The 15,520-nt window shown below is 36.3% G+C and overlaps 1 protein-coding gene across 2 annotated transcripts in view; it reads right to left on the reverse strand.

Moving 5' to 3' along the window:
* The window catches only part of gcgr (glucagon receptor), a 45,562-nt gene extending 32,803 nt beyond the window's left edge, over positions 1-12,759 (reverse strand). For both annotated transcript variants that reach the window (XM_015398509.1, XM_015398510.1), the window contains exon 1: positions 12,488-12,759. The gene's annotated coding sequence lies outside the window, so the exon portion shown is untranslated. The remainder of the gene's footprint in view (positions 1-12,487) is intronic.
* Positions 12,760-15,520: the final 2,761 nt, after the last annotated feature.

Here is a 15,520-nt window from a genome sequence, read left to right on the forward strand (position 1 = left end):
CTCCCACACACGGTGGTGCAGTGAGGGACCGTCAATAAATCTTTGAACCAAGCACTCTTGAAAAACAAAAATCAATAAACTCCTTATCTTATGACCAGCTGAGACGAAACTAATATACAATCATGCCAATAGATAATGTATGTAAGACACACTTGCTTTCATGCAATTGTGAGTTATTTAAAATTTTTAAGATATTTTTAAAGACAACAGTTGGGACTTTTCTTCAATAGCTTCCAGGCATGTGACCCACCGACTCAAATTCTTTGTGAAATTGTTTTACTACATTAGCCTAATGAGGCACACTCATTTTTCGCTCCATCCCCTGTTGGCTCCGGTCTGGTCCAGTCAGCGGCCCAGCAGAGCCCCCCCCCCAATAAAAAGAATTAAATTTGTCCTCTTTTTCTGAAATCTAAATCTGGTCACCCTACTGGACAATTTTCATTAGAATAATACCATTTATCTATTGCTTTCTATTTTTCCCAAGGTAAAGCATCCGGGAGGGAAACCACTACATAACACAAACTAACTTTACCAATATTTTTGATAGCAGTGAGCAACTCTACTCCATGTTACTTTGGATGAGGCAGATCCTCACCTTAACATCATAAGTCATGTCAGTATGTGAGCATCAGAAAATACATTAACCAGTGAGTTAAGAGCTTCACTTTTTTGTTCAGCTATTTCTTCTTCAAAAAATGCATTTCTGCAGACAAGACCACAGAATACTTCTGTTACGAAAACACAGACATGAAGTTTCTTTAACTTCTGCATTTGAGATTTGACCCCTCGCAATAAAAGGAGCAATCCATCTCTTTTCAAAGTAAAAAAGGGGTCTTTACAAGGTTTTGTGGGGTAAAATATGAATTAAATGGGCTCACTGAAGATTAAAGACTTTCATAATCGTTGTGAGCTAGAAGAGATACACATGCTCACCTCATGTCTGAGCAATAACCACGGCAGTAGCATTACAACAGCATGATATAATCTTATCCCACTTAACTGCATTTTGCTAGTTCGTGGCCTCCAGTGTGATGTGATTGAGTCCATATGTGGTTGGATCATAGAAGAAGATGCTGCAGACAGTCATGTAGCTCTTGAAGAGTGTCATAGACATTTATTCCATGTGAAGGCACCCTAAACAAAGAACTGAATTCTCAGACTAATCTGACTGACAGCCATCAATATAGATAAACTATTTCTTCAGGGCCCTCCGTAACTGTTCAGTTTATGAGCAAACAAAGACAGATTGAAGGTGTTTCATCTCATTTGGCTTTTAGGGAATCAGATTTCAATATTTATCAGTTTGTATGAGCAATCTGAATTGTGATTGTTTTGTGAAACTGCCTATCTTCCACCTTTAGTCTTGGAAATGTTGCAAATAAAAAAAATGTGTGAACATTAACGAATAATTCAAAGTAAAATTTTCATTATTGTGTTCATTTCTCAGCCTTTTTTGTGAGCAATTGGATTCTCATGATTAATTATTGCTTTTTTAAAAATGTTTTTCACTATTATTTAATCATCCCATTTGTAAAAATCCAGCATACCTTCTCTATATGAAGGTAAAAGAATTTTAACTCACAGCTGTAGAAATGGACTCCTTTGGGATCTGTATGCAACAGTAACTCATAATGGCTGAATCCTATTTATTTGAGGAGAAAAAAGCACAATGTGTCTAAACACACTTTCACTGCTCATATCTTCTTGTAAAAGCAGAGATTTCCACTGTGGTTTGCTTCTTTCCGAGTAAAGACGGGCACACTTTCCAGCTGAGCGATATTCCCTAACAAAAATCGATCCCATTGGTGCTTCAAGTAATCTAGCTTTAGAGGGAGTTTTTTTAATTTCCCAATGCAATTTGTACACATGATTTAACTCTGAAAAGAAAAAGAAAGATTGAGACAAAAGATGGGCATTCTAAAAAGAAAAAGGCTTGCATACTAAATGGTCAGTGGACCCAGATGTTAAGATATCTGATTTACAATTGAGAAATGTGGACATGTGATTTTTTGAACCAAAGCCGATGGCAAAAAGATGGGTTGCAACTGTTTCCAGCTCAGTAGCCAATCTGACTACAGTTTGGGCTCTAGACATAAAAAAAATCACTGTGAAAGGAAGCAGAAACAAACCCCACTTGACCCAAGACCAGCACAGACTATAAGGGTATTTTTAGCACCTCAATGATGAAGATTTAAGCAAACAGAAAACGGCTCGATAGTTTTACCCCCCTCCAGGGTTTACAAAGCAGTTCAAAGGCTTTTTCATGTTCTTTGATCTTTTTAAATCCCTTGCTGTACCTCTACAGGTATTGATTCATCTCAATGATATATCAAGGGTGTTTTAACTAATCTCTCTTTGTGAGGAAGAAGCTTTCTCCCACCAACTGGGTGAGACGTGAGCCTTACAATATGTTAACAGCCACCATTAAGAACTCACAAATCAGATTACCAACAGTGACCCCTGGATGATGAGCCCTTCGCGTCTGGAACCCATTCAGTCAACCTAGGAGCGTGTAGGTTGATCATTACTGAGGTAATCATATCAGCCACGCTGAGCCTGATTGCGTAATTCATCTTAGAGCAAGGCAGCACAACCAATGCTTTTCCATCATCACAACCCACTGACTCCTTTCAGTAAAGCATAACATATGAGTCCTCAGATCAGACCAGTCATGATTTCTGCAACATCATAATGTACATCTCAGTTTATCTATGGTCTCTGATTAAATCTAATGGGGATGTTGATTTTCTACAGGCTGCTGCTTACCAGAGACCTAAAGAAGTCAGAACAAGTATTAATATATGTTAGAGAGCTTCAAAATATTATTGGTCGGTATGTTTTCTCCTCAAAAAAGGATTTTTTTGGTGCTCCACTCTGGTATTCTACTTATTTAATCACAGTTGGAGACAGTTTGATAGATTTATATTACTTCAGCACATGAGATTTTTTTTGTGCATGATACTGGTCACAAGGAGAAAGTTGAAACTAAGGAAAAATAGATGTGTTTCATATGTGACATTAAATGAGGACAAGCACAAAAATCCTCATTGACTGACTATTTTTTTCCTTTCAAATTTTTGAAAAACAAACATTTTAGTCATGGTGGCATGGCAAGATTTTATTAAAAAGACAATTCATTCAAAATTTCATAATATGCTCATCTGACTTAAATCATATGTGACCCACATAGGTCTGCTTTGCATGTCATTAGAGGGAGAGGAACCTTAAGGCATCAGTAGGAATAATGGAGCCTTTGTACATCTTGGATCCACAAACAATCTCTAACTAATTCTGTTTCAAACTGACAGGACTATTTAATATTCTACTAAAAAAGAACTTGATTCAGTCCTATGAGTTCAGTTGTTAATATGGGTCAGCCAGCTGTAAAAGCTAACCTCTACTTCTATCAATGACTCTCTCAGTAGGTGTGCTTCCATAAGCTGTTTTTATGTGCATTTTGAAGAATTGCATCAGAAAAGTTTGACGGAAAAGGCTAAAATAAAAATATAAATAAAATAAAAAAGATTTTACACTTGGTTAAGGGTTAAGGGAGATGGAAAAACTATTCAAATCAAGTTTAACATATCAAACTTTTTACCTCACATCACACATCAGCTGTTTCCTCCGTCGGTATCTTCCAAGATGTTCCTATCATTATAGAGACGGCTGGAAACAACATCGCCTTTACTAGGTAACATTTTATAATTTACAGGGGAGTGGGGGCCCAGTGGTTAAGGCATAGAGCTTGGAATCCTCAGGTTGTGAGTTTGAAACCCACTCCCACATACTGCCACTCTGGGTCTCTGAGCAAGACGCTTAACCCCACACTGCTCCCTGGGCGCCCCACGATGGCAGTCCACTGCTCCCCAAGGGAATGGGTTAAATGCAGAGGTAAATTTCTCCTATGTGAGATCAATCAAATTCAATTAAAACTAGAACAACTTGCCCGTTAGCAACATATTCATTAAAACTTTCCTCCATTACTGATCAGTGGTTAGTGTCAGATTGCAGACTCAAATTCCTATTTATTCTACCCATGCATGACAGCGTAGTGTGGACAACGACATAGGATGACACTGCGCTTTGCGTCACACGGATAATTCGCTTCAAATGGAAATGGTCTGTGTACATGTTGGCTATTCAAGTTTGGTTATGACATCAGCAACCCTTCACACCCCCACCATGGACTGTTCTCCCTGCTGCCCTCTTGGAAGAGGCTTCGCAGCATTCAATGCAAGACCAGCAGATTCTGCAACAGCTTCTTCCCCACCTCTATCAGACAGCTGAACTGTTGAAAAAACTCTAAATCATGTCACAGACTCTGGATCACACTGATAACACCAAACCAAAAATAATGCATATTTGCACCATATAAATCTGTCTTGAAATGCTCTGAACGTCCATATCAAAGCGATTTTGCACCATGTTTTTTTTTTATCCAACACTGTTTACATTTGATAACAGCTGCACTTTGCTGAATGGAAATGTTCATTTCAATGCTAAGCTGCTGCTCATTCACTGTCTGAAAGCTATAAAAAACAACATTTTATTTTGTATACCCTCTGTGTATACAAAATGACAATAAAAGTTGTCTAATTCCAAGTCTACAACATTTTGGCAGTAACATGGCTACTTAGACAGTCTTGTTAGGATTGATAACATTGTCAACAGCAAAGAGATTCGGAACAATAAGCTATTTTTGTTCTAAGGCTAATCCAACTATTTACTGATATTGAGCGAAAGTGTTTTCATTTATTTTATTTGTCAGAACTTAGACAAATAAAAAGAATATTGTTTTTTTTTTTTTCCCTGGTAATTTTTTTATTTGAGAATTCTTGATTTGCATAACAGGATTTTGTTGTTATTGGACTACCTGTGGCTTTGAGTTCCAAAAGCCTGGTCATTGGCATAATGAGACACATTGAACTGAGACAACTGACACTGTGCAGGAGCTCCCAGTGGCTCTTAATGTGATGAAGAAACAACATTAGCAGCCAGTGGAAATTTGTGCAAATTAGAAAGCAAGCTTTTCAAATTTGCATTGGATTTAAACACACAATTTTTCTGTGTTAGGCATAAAAAATCACAGTGAAGAACAATTATAAATGCATATTGGGAAGAACTCAAAATGTTTTACATTTTACAAACAATATGGTTGTTTTTATATCTTTTGAGGCACAGTAGCTAAACAACTGCACGGATATTGAAAAAGAGTGGGTAACAAAACAGAATAAAGAATCAGTGCCTAAATGTCTTTAGACAGCCGATTTTGAACATCACAGCCTTGAATAAAGACAGAAAGGATATCAGTATTTCAAAGTCTGGCAGATATCCAAAAGGAATGTGGTGAAAAGCATCCGTGCTGTGAAGCTGACATCACAAAGCTCTTGCAAAACCAAGAGTGAAGCCTGTAGCAGATGATAATGGTTTTCTTATGTTCACTGTGTGAGAAAATAAAAAAATGGTATGACGCAATGGTTTCTGACTTAAGGAACACAGTAAACAGAAAATTAATAGAACAGAGATTTAAAAAATGTCCAACACAGCAGCAGTTTGAGGAAGTCTACACAGTGATGATCTAGTTGCTGTGAGTTCCAGTTCAAGAAGGGAACAACAACAAAATTGTTTCATGAATTGTATACTAGGTCAGGAAGGTAAGATGCTGGCAGCTATCCAGACCACAGTTAAATGATGGAATGTGAGGCGCCGAATATCTGATCCTGGTCCTGGTAGTGAACATGAGAAATGGGAGGAAATGGGCTAAAACACTACCCAGAGACCAGTAAAATATGGTTCAAAAGGAGCAGATTTCAAATGGTTTCCAGCCAAGACATTAGGTGTGCACATGTCTGCAAAGAAACAAGCACCTAATTCTCTTAGTGCACTGGTCTTTATGGAAAAAAACAAAGATGTGAACGTCTCAGATGGTCCAAAAGGCATTTAAGGTTCGCTCAATAAACTAAACTAAGTGATTGAATTTTGCTTTAGAGTTAATGAGCTCATTTTAAGGAGGCTTAATTAAAAAAATCTAAATTTATTCAGCTATTAACACCCTATTTGAGTTTACTTGGGTGTTATTGGTTTAACCGAGCAGGTGCTTAAAAGTTCTCAAGCACGCCATCAGATAGTGGCTTAAAGCGGCAAAAGAGTCGATGTATATTTAATAAACTCCAGCTGCTTGCTGCCCCTCAAAGTTAATTACAAGCTCCAGTTTCTTCTGCTCAACTGTAACATAAAAAAATAACTAAATAACAGTTGCAAAAAGATAATGCCTTCCCAGTGTACATTCTTTTTTTTTATTATAAACTAACAATTTTATAATTGCTCTTAATCGGCTGAAAAAAAACTTGTTTAATCAAAAATCCAAAGTCATGAGCAAAACTTTGTTAACCAGATGAAGACAAGAAATTCTGCGCAAGAGATTGGATGATCTTGATGATCTTGGCTTTGACAACATAAAAAAAGTTATTTTCTTATTTATCAACTAGTGCTGGATTTTGCTGAAATATCTTCACAAATGGTTTAACATTTTCCTTAAAGTACCTCTGATACACAAGGAAATTCTCTGTTAATTTTGAGATCTTCAGGTGGCCATGCCTGCTCTAGGAGAGCACACCCAAACCATGACACTTCCTGCTCCATGCTACATAGATTTTACGAGATTTTTTGTCCATGAATTGTCCACATATTTCTGCATCAGACTCATCTGCCCAGCGAATGTTATCCAAGAACTCATGCCCTTTGTCTACATTCTCTTTAAATAAATTTCAGTCTGGTCTTTATGTTTTTCTAAATGAGTAAAGGTTTTCATCTTTGCACACCTGCAATAAATGTAAAATGTATACATTTTCCTTCAGATTGTAAATGCATGCTCTTTCATGTAGTATTAACAGTACCAGAAGTCTGGTGCATCTCTTAATGGCATTTGAGGGTTCTTGGAGACTTCAGCCTCTTGTGGCTAAAGATGTAGTAGAGTTTTGAGAAAACAGTGGACTTAGCCTAAACATTCAAACAAGCACGTCTTACAGGTCCCTTCCCCTCCCTCTCTGCAGTGCCTACATCCCTCATTCCACAGAGAAGGTCTACTGATGATGGCTAACAAACAGCTATGGCACACACTGATAGGGAACAAGCCTTAATGATATGTCTTAGATTGACATACAGTTGTGGTACATTAGCAATCCTGAGCTTGTCTTACAAGTTGTTGTTTTTTTTATTTATTAATTAACTTATCATTTATAAAAAAAAAAAATTCTTACGAGTTTATGGGGGAGACATTTCTTCTGGTTCTGATTGATTGTTATTGACCAGAAGTCGTGCATTTCCATAAAAGGCAATAAGAACACAAATAAAGCAGCTTGATTTTATTTTATTCACACATTTTCTTATATGTAATTGTTAGGGATAAGGGCCAGTTGTAGTTAATACGTATTATCTTATATTATCTTTTCTAATGCGCCTTTAAGTTCCTTAACGCTGAGCCTGGTCTTGTTGACAGTTATTTTGACTGACTTGTAAAATTCAAACCATTTTTCATTTTGGGGCCTATTTTCAAATTGTTTAAAGATCTCTTAGAATCCATTAACAGACTCATGAGTTTGCCGTATTTGTTAAGAGCTCAGACATCTTTTTTAATGATACTGTCTCATGGTGATCCCTCACACTTTAAATGTCAGGAACAGATTGACCTTAATGTCTGAGGGTTAACCAGGGAACACCTTCTTCAAAACACTGAGTAATGATGCTCTTATCATGTGTACACAAATGTGGCACACTACTATTTCATTTTTGCTGTTAAACGTATGTGAGATTCAATCTTGCTACATGTCATAGAATTTTTTTAGATGTTTATAAAATAAAAATGTTCAGTATGGTTAGCATTTATTATACATATATACATGGTGATGTATGCTGTAAAAACACAGGCTTTTTAAGGATTCTTTTAATTTAAATGAAATGTCCTTCTAAATGTTTTCCTGTACTCTGCAGCGGTGAAACTAACTGTGTTACTAAGTTATTCTGCGGTCAAATAGGTTAGAAAAGCCCCATTTCTTTTATGTTTTTAGTCCACAAAGCATTTTCAAGTTAAATTTGTCTTTTTAGGTGTACGAAATCAGTTTGTTAATGAGCCAGAACCGCCAACCACAGGCACATTTAACTGAGCTCATGGTTAAATTGCGTGTTTCAGCTATTGACAAGCTCAGATTGTTATCCAGCTGTATTCAAACACAGAAAGTAGCCGTCTGGAACTGCCACATAGTTGACCTCATAAAAGATTTCTATTCAAAATAGCCTGATCTAACCACAAATGTATATTCTACTGAAAACGCAAGTTTGTTTACATGAGCATAGATAGAAGTCACCAAAGCATATTTTACACTGAAATTACTGAGGTCAAGTTTCCAATTTTGCTGAAGTTTCAATTTTTAGGTTGGAATAAAAGCAAAAAAGAAAACCGTACAATTTAGACTTAAAGTTGTCAAACAGTCTTCAAGTTGACGTGGAGGAAATAAATTACCATGTTATTGTTTATCAGAAATTTCAAATTTAATTTCCTGAAGTCTCAAGTCATACATCTAGATTTACAGGCACTCATGGATAAAACTTTCCAAATTTGTAACCAGGTGGGTTTGGCAGGACAAGATTGTATGCAAAGCATCGAAAATGTTCGAAGACGTGATATTTTAGACCATGTTTAGTCCTTCTTCCTGTGCCATTGTTTTGCAAATGGTTTGGCATCTCAATTTGAATGCTATTTTTGATAAATCCATCCAACCCACCCAACTGAAGTGGAGCTTTTAGAAAGTCAGGGTCAGCCTGTAAACAAACTGTACAGATCGATGTAGTATTCTCCATACAATGGGACAGGTCAGACAACCAGGTAGAGATAATATAGTTAATAATTAGTCAAGCCAAGCAGTTGAATAATGTTTCAAACCTGCAAGTTACTCTGAGAGGAGCAACTCTCTTTACTGCTGTGTTTGAGAATCCTATTGTAAAAGAGTTGCTCAGCAAATTTCCATGATTGGAACATTTTCTGATCTGAAAAATTGTTTTATTCAACACAACAGGTCCTTAAACTGTGAATCTTACTGAATATTTAATTTATATACAAAAATCAATAAACCAAATCATTAAACATTGATTGGTTTAAACTCTACTTTTTACTTTGCTAAGCTTTGTATATAAAATACTAGGGTCTTGAAAAAGCTGTTATGGGTTGAAAACTATTTTAAGTCAATATGTTTTTGTCTCCCTCAGTCTAAACATTGGAGTTTAAAAATAATAAACAAATTAATTGATATCATAATCTGTCAACCCAATATTAGCACATGTTACACAAAGTCATCTTCTGACTGACTGATCAGGCCATATGGCGACTCCCTTTGTGTCCAAATTGGTTCCAAATACAAATAGGGAAACCATCAAAGCATCCAATGAACTTGAATAGAACCAACAGCTTAAATGTTTTGATTGACATCATATCTGAGTCGAAGCTGACGAGGAATCTAGTACAGAGAGGGTCTTACAGTATATTAGAACCACTGATAACAAGGTGTAAGGCAGTGATTACCCAACCAGGGCCCATAGAGGTCCGCCAGTGCATTGGAAGGGGTACATGGAAATATTTCATTTATCATTTAATAAAATAGGGCTGGGGTCTGTTTTGCTTTGTGAGGATAAGTTTTATATATATGTCTGAGTTCACCTTCAGCTGTGACAAACATCCAAACCAAGCATAAGAACAGACTGGATGTAGAGAACAGCCTGCAGGATCAGCTGTTTTTCACTCTGAGCTATCTGAGCTCATCAAAGCAGCTCAGATGTCTCGATGAAAACAAAGTCAAACTTATCAAGTCTGACTATGATTTTCGTTCTGTATTTTATTCCCAATTCATAGAATTTAAATGTGATTATAAGGGAGTTCCAGTTTTATAAATACAGATTTATAATAGGATTTTATTTTGTATTTATTTCGATTCCTTACTAACTTCCAGGCAAAATATTTGTGTTGGAGATGGAAAGCATAAAAGTATTAAAAGAAATAAATGCCCAAATTAAAAGATTAAGTAAAATAGTCTTTATTTCCGTTTTTTCCACGTTCTACTTTTGGATAATCATCAATACTTTTGACTGAGTGGGATACTTATGGTCTGAAAAATGCCCAAAGGGGCACACAAGTCAAGAAACGTTAAGAGAAACTGTTGTTAAGTTCTCTGGACCAGTTCTTTTTATGGTGATTGTGGTGTTTCACCCTGATGGATCAATGTATTTCCTGAAATTTGAATCGTTCTGTTCTTCTATTTTGTTCTTACCCTACTGTATTAAAGTAAGGAATTAGAGCTCAGATAGACTGAATAATCTACCAAGAGGACACTCCTAAAACCTAAAGGTAGAAATAACAATTTAATCAATGTCAGCTTTCAATCACAGTTCAATCACCATAAGGGCAAATTATTGCCTTTGTTGCACGAATCAGTCGTTTTAAATTTTTTGTTTATTTTCCTACTAACATTAAACAAAACACACAAACATTCTCTGAAATCCCTGTATGAACTGTGGTAGCAGTGCCCTTCTTGCCTTTCCTTAGAAATCGTACAAATTACCCTCAGGGTGGAGCATTCTAAAACTGTATGTTTTCTGACAAGGTGTTGCAATCACAGAAACATACACAGTTACAGTCAGTGCAGCCTATTGTAATCTAGACAGAATCTTATCATGGTTGTGTTACAATCCGGACTGACAGCTCTTTGTAGTGGTAACTATTCTTAGTCTTTCTTTTTTCATTGTGAGGGACCAACTGAATCTGTACCCAGCGTGCCCCCACATGATATATATGGTCACTTGATGTGGGCTGACACCAACACTCATAGTCTCACTCATCTCTTATAGGGATGAGTTTAGTGTCTTAAGCTACGTCTCCTCTAATTACTCACAGTTTGTCTCTCTCAAATCAAATTTTCATTTTTCCACTTTAGCGACTGACAAAAAAGGACACAATAAGCAAAAGAATTTTTATTCCCTTTTGCCCACTTATCCAGCTCACAATGCTGCATAGTAATTACAGAAGAAAGGCTGAAATTGTCAGATCCGTCTAAGCCTACACTGTCAAATAAAACCTACGTTTTAAAGAACCCAAAATCATCAACAGCTGTATGCCATCATTAGCTGGTTAAATGCTTTATATTTTCATTTATTCGTTGTCTTTGTAAAAAAAAAAAATGTAGAAATAAAATGCCTTCTATGAAGTCCCAAAAGGACAAAATGCAAGCAAATATAATTTCTCCAAAAATTTTCCCTGACAAAGAGACAGAAAGACAGACAGAATGATAGAAAGAATTTGTATGGTGATAAAAAAAAACATAACTTCTTTCCCAAAATTAATATTCAGCCTTTATAACCACATGCATAATGCAGCCATACAACTCACTCATCTGACTGTGCCAACACTCGCAGAGAGTCTCTCTATGCATCGTAAAACCTCCCTAATTCACTTCTAGTATTCATTGAAACACCTTCACTGCCTACTAATGTTTGCAAATCAGCACCAAAGCCTATATATGTACAGAAAAATAAAATCCATAGGGTGCACCTGCAAGACTGATTCTGATTCCTCACCATGGTTGTGTACATGCTGCTCTTTAGCAGCAGACGTGGTGCTAATGAAAAGGCTGTGTTTGTTTACTTAGGTGTGGTAGCTGTTTATAAAAAAAAAAATGCATCACGTGTTTTTTTTTTATGAAATCACTTAGAGCACTGTAATAAAACATGCAAAAGGTACTGCGGACCCATATGTTGTTTTTTTGCCTTGCATGATGCTGCTCAAGTGAGTCTAATTAAGAGAACAGAATGCCTCCTCTACAATTAACTCCCATAACAATCAAATTCAGATTTATTCACTGTAAAACTGTACATCAAGAATTTCCCTGGTGTATAATTACAGAGAAATAACATATTGGTAAGCCTTTATGAATTATATAATGTTTGTTTGGCATGAAGTTTGAACTTTGACCGTTTTGGTTTTGTTGTTATACAAAAATCTGAACTATTTTCTTTTTTTTCTGATCTGTAAAATTCTTAAAAGTCTTGTAGAGCATAAATCCAAATACTTCATATTTCATTTTGTTTAATAATGGCAGAATATTTAACATGTATGCAATCTGCAAATTTTTAAACAAGTATTAAAACCAAGAAACATAATATAAAACAGTTGAATGAGTCTATTCATTATAAACAGCATAGATTAAACAACTTTAAAAAGATATACATCACTGAACCATTCCTTTGTACATTGAAATAATGCATTTAAAATTGTAGCCAATAGACATTAAGTAAATATAATGGAATTAAGAAAAAGCAGAAATGTAAACATGACCCCAACTTGCAAAAAATAAAACTTAAAAAGTTTTCTATAAATATTCTGCAATTAATATTTCTACAAAGAATAATAATAATAAATCATTGTTGTTATTATAAAAACATTTACCGTTGACAGCGCTGAGCTCCGCTGACATCCAAAATGCTCATCCTCTAACCAGCCTCTTCCCTCTCTGCGCTATAATCCAACTTTCACCAGAAATGTTGCTGCGCTTCAGCAGAGAACTTCGGCTCTCCGTCCTGTCTGGCACTGAGAGCTCCGCCGGTCTGCGGCTTTAAATCAAACTCCTGGAGAAGCAATGAAAGCAAATGAAACACAGATCTGTATGTGCGGTGGTGACCGCATGTGTGTCCCTCGGTGCGTTTTTCAGCCCGAGCTGCTCAGCTCCTTGTAACCGCGTGACGCAGCTGGACGCGTGGGGAGGGCGCGCGTGTTGCTCCAACCTCTATGAGGGCAGTGATGTATGGCTAAATGTTCTGACCAATTATATATTTGTATCTTTTTTTTATTTTTATCTTTTTTTATTTTCCCAGAATTAATACAAACAATTATAACAGACTTCATTGTGAGCCATCCAAATCAAATGTATTACAAATTGGTTCATTTGCTGTATTTATTCTTCAATGGCCATTTTGAGGTTAACTTCCTGTTTCTACTAAACTTAAAGTCGAATGTCAAAGGAAAGTTGCTTTAGGTACATTTTTGCAAAAGCAGCAACAGCAAGGGAGAATCAGGAGCTTCAGGGAAACGCAGTAATGATTCATCTAATTACAGCATTAATTGTGTCAACCTAACACTCATGTCTTTGGACGATGGGATGAAGCCAGAGTACCAAGAGAGAACCCAAACATGCACTGGGAGAACATGCAAACTATGCAGAGAAGCCCTAGGCTGAGAATCGCCAAAATAACATGTAAATATATGTTTCGTATGTTTCGCTCTGTTCTTCTTCCCTTCCCTTGATGAAGTGAATCTGCTACTGCTGCTGTGTCTGCAATGAACTATTTTTTTATTGTATTTTAATGTATTTTGACATTATTGTGTGTGAGCAAGCCAAAGGCAAATTTCTGCCTTCATTGTGTATTGTAGACATTAAAGTTTTTTCTATGATATTGATTTGTTTAGTGCTGAGTAAGTAAGCAATTAAGTAAATTTCCAGCACCTTTAAAAAATACAGCTGTTCAACAAGAAATGAGAAAGTGTTCTCTCAACTTTCAGAGTCAAGGCTGCAAGATAAAGGCTCATACGACAGTCTGGGTGCAACAGCCTGGAAAAAGCTAATACCAGGTTATTATATCACCAGTTCTTGGAACTTCTTACAAATGTAGGTTTTAGGACTTCAGATTAGTAAAGGGAGATGTATGAGCATTCAGCTCCCTGCAAATTAAAGCCTGGATTTTAAAATCAACATGTAACCAGTACAAAAATGTTAGGGTTGATGTGAACTCTTTTTTGTGTTTGGGTTAATAGTCTGACGCAGACTTTTGAAACCAGCTGAAACTAATCAAGAGGGGGCCTTTTTATTATTATTTTCATTCCATTAAAAAGTGTGTCATAACAGGCTAGACAAGTAGAGGTAAAAGCGTAAATAAACATTCCAAGTTTCTGTTTTTACATCAACTAAGTTTTGAAAATTTCGCAAATGATGCCCTTAAATTGTTTTAAGTTCAGGAATTTACATTTAAAAAGATATAATCTAGATTGCTTTAGAAAAGAGCCAATATGGCTAAATTTCACATTAATGAAATTGTGGAAGGTTTCCTGAAATATATTAAACTTTCCAAGGGTGTTATATCAAATAAAAAAGAAGAGAAAGCCCTAAAAAAGAGCCCTGTAAGCGGACCTTAGTTGTAAACTCTAATCTTCTCTCAGCTGGGTTTTTCCCAAACCCTATATACAATCTGGGTTGCTGCGAACCAGATCCTTTTAATTATTTGGGAACATTTCTGGGAGAGACTTTGCAAGAAATAAAACTTACATTTGATGTGATCACCACAGAAATGCCAAGCTGAAATAACAAATGTGCACTTTGAGGATTCTTCATCCCAAAGTATCTCTTTTTAAACAGCTAATCAATCAGCTTGTAGGCAGTTTTACAGAGTGTGCAGAGATAAATGCTTTCCCAAGGAACTCTACTGCACTGCAGGCCATCAGAATATTTTGAAATGTGTGGGGATATCTTATGAAACAACAGTAAACAACGGACAGAGGTATTTCTTTTACATTTTACCATCTTCATTCAATCACTTTACCCTGCTGGCTGCCTGACTGCATATCTATTTGTGAAGAAATTACTGTCTGACAGCAGACTTCTGTATACTTTGGCAGAGACTGTTCGGGCAAAACAGTGCTTCTCTTGCAAAACACACTATTGAACAAACTATTGAATGTGAACTTTGCCCATAAATAGGGTTCAAGGACCTTGTGCATGTGTCAATAAGCTGTGTACAGCTGAAGCATTGAGTCACTTTATTTTCAGTTAAAAATATATTCAACGATACTCACTGTTAAACTATTCAGTCTGTATTAATGTCAAATTTGTCTTTAAGCATAAGTAGTAACTTACCTTAAATGCCTTCTTTTAAAGAATTTGTAATCATGATAATTATTTTCTTTATTGTGGTGATAATACAATAAGTTATAGCAGCAGACAGGGTCAGCAGGTCAAATAACTCCACGTACTCATATTTTTATCTGTTGAACACTGCAACAGCTGCTGTTGAAGATGCCGAGCTTTGACCTGGGTTATGGACTGGTCGGCTGCAACTCCTGTGACTTTTGTCCTCTTGATGTGAAACAAAAGATATACTAGAATAACTCGTGACTGAGCTCTGATGCAAGAACTGCTCCAAGCTCCTGTGGACCGCAGTCACACATTACACTACGGTCTAATAGTCAGGCATCTTTACTTCACTGAAATGCTGAAATGCATTTTCATTAGGTGCAGTCCCTCGTCTCCCTGAGGCAGCATATGTGACATCATCAGCAGCAGATTGGACTTCTCATAGGAACTATGTGACTCTGCATATCGAAGCCTCCTCTTCCTCTTCATATGGCCACCACATATATAGATTATTTAGTACATTTGCATGATTAAACAATTATGGCTGAATGTGAATATATATATATATATATATATAT

The sequence above is a fragment of the Cyprinodon variegatus genome, unplaced genomic scaffold, assembly GCF_000732505.1.
Source record: "Cyprinodon variegatus isolate N-32 unplaced genomic scaffold, C_variegatus-1.0 Scaffold939, whole genome shotgun sequence".
NCBI lineage: Eukaryota > Metazoa > Chordata > Actinopteri > Cyprinodontiformes > Cyprinodontidae > Cyprinodon > Cyprinodon variegatus.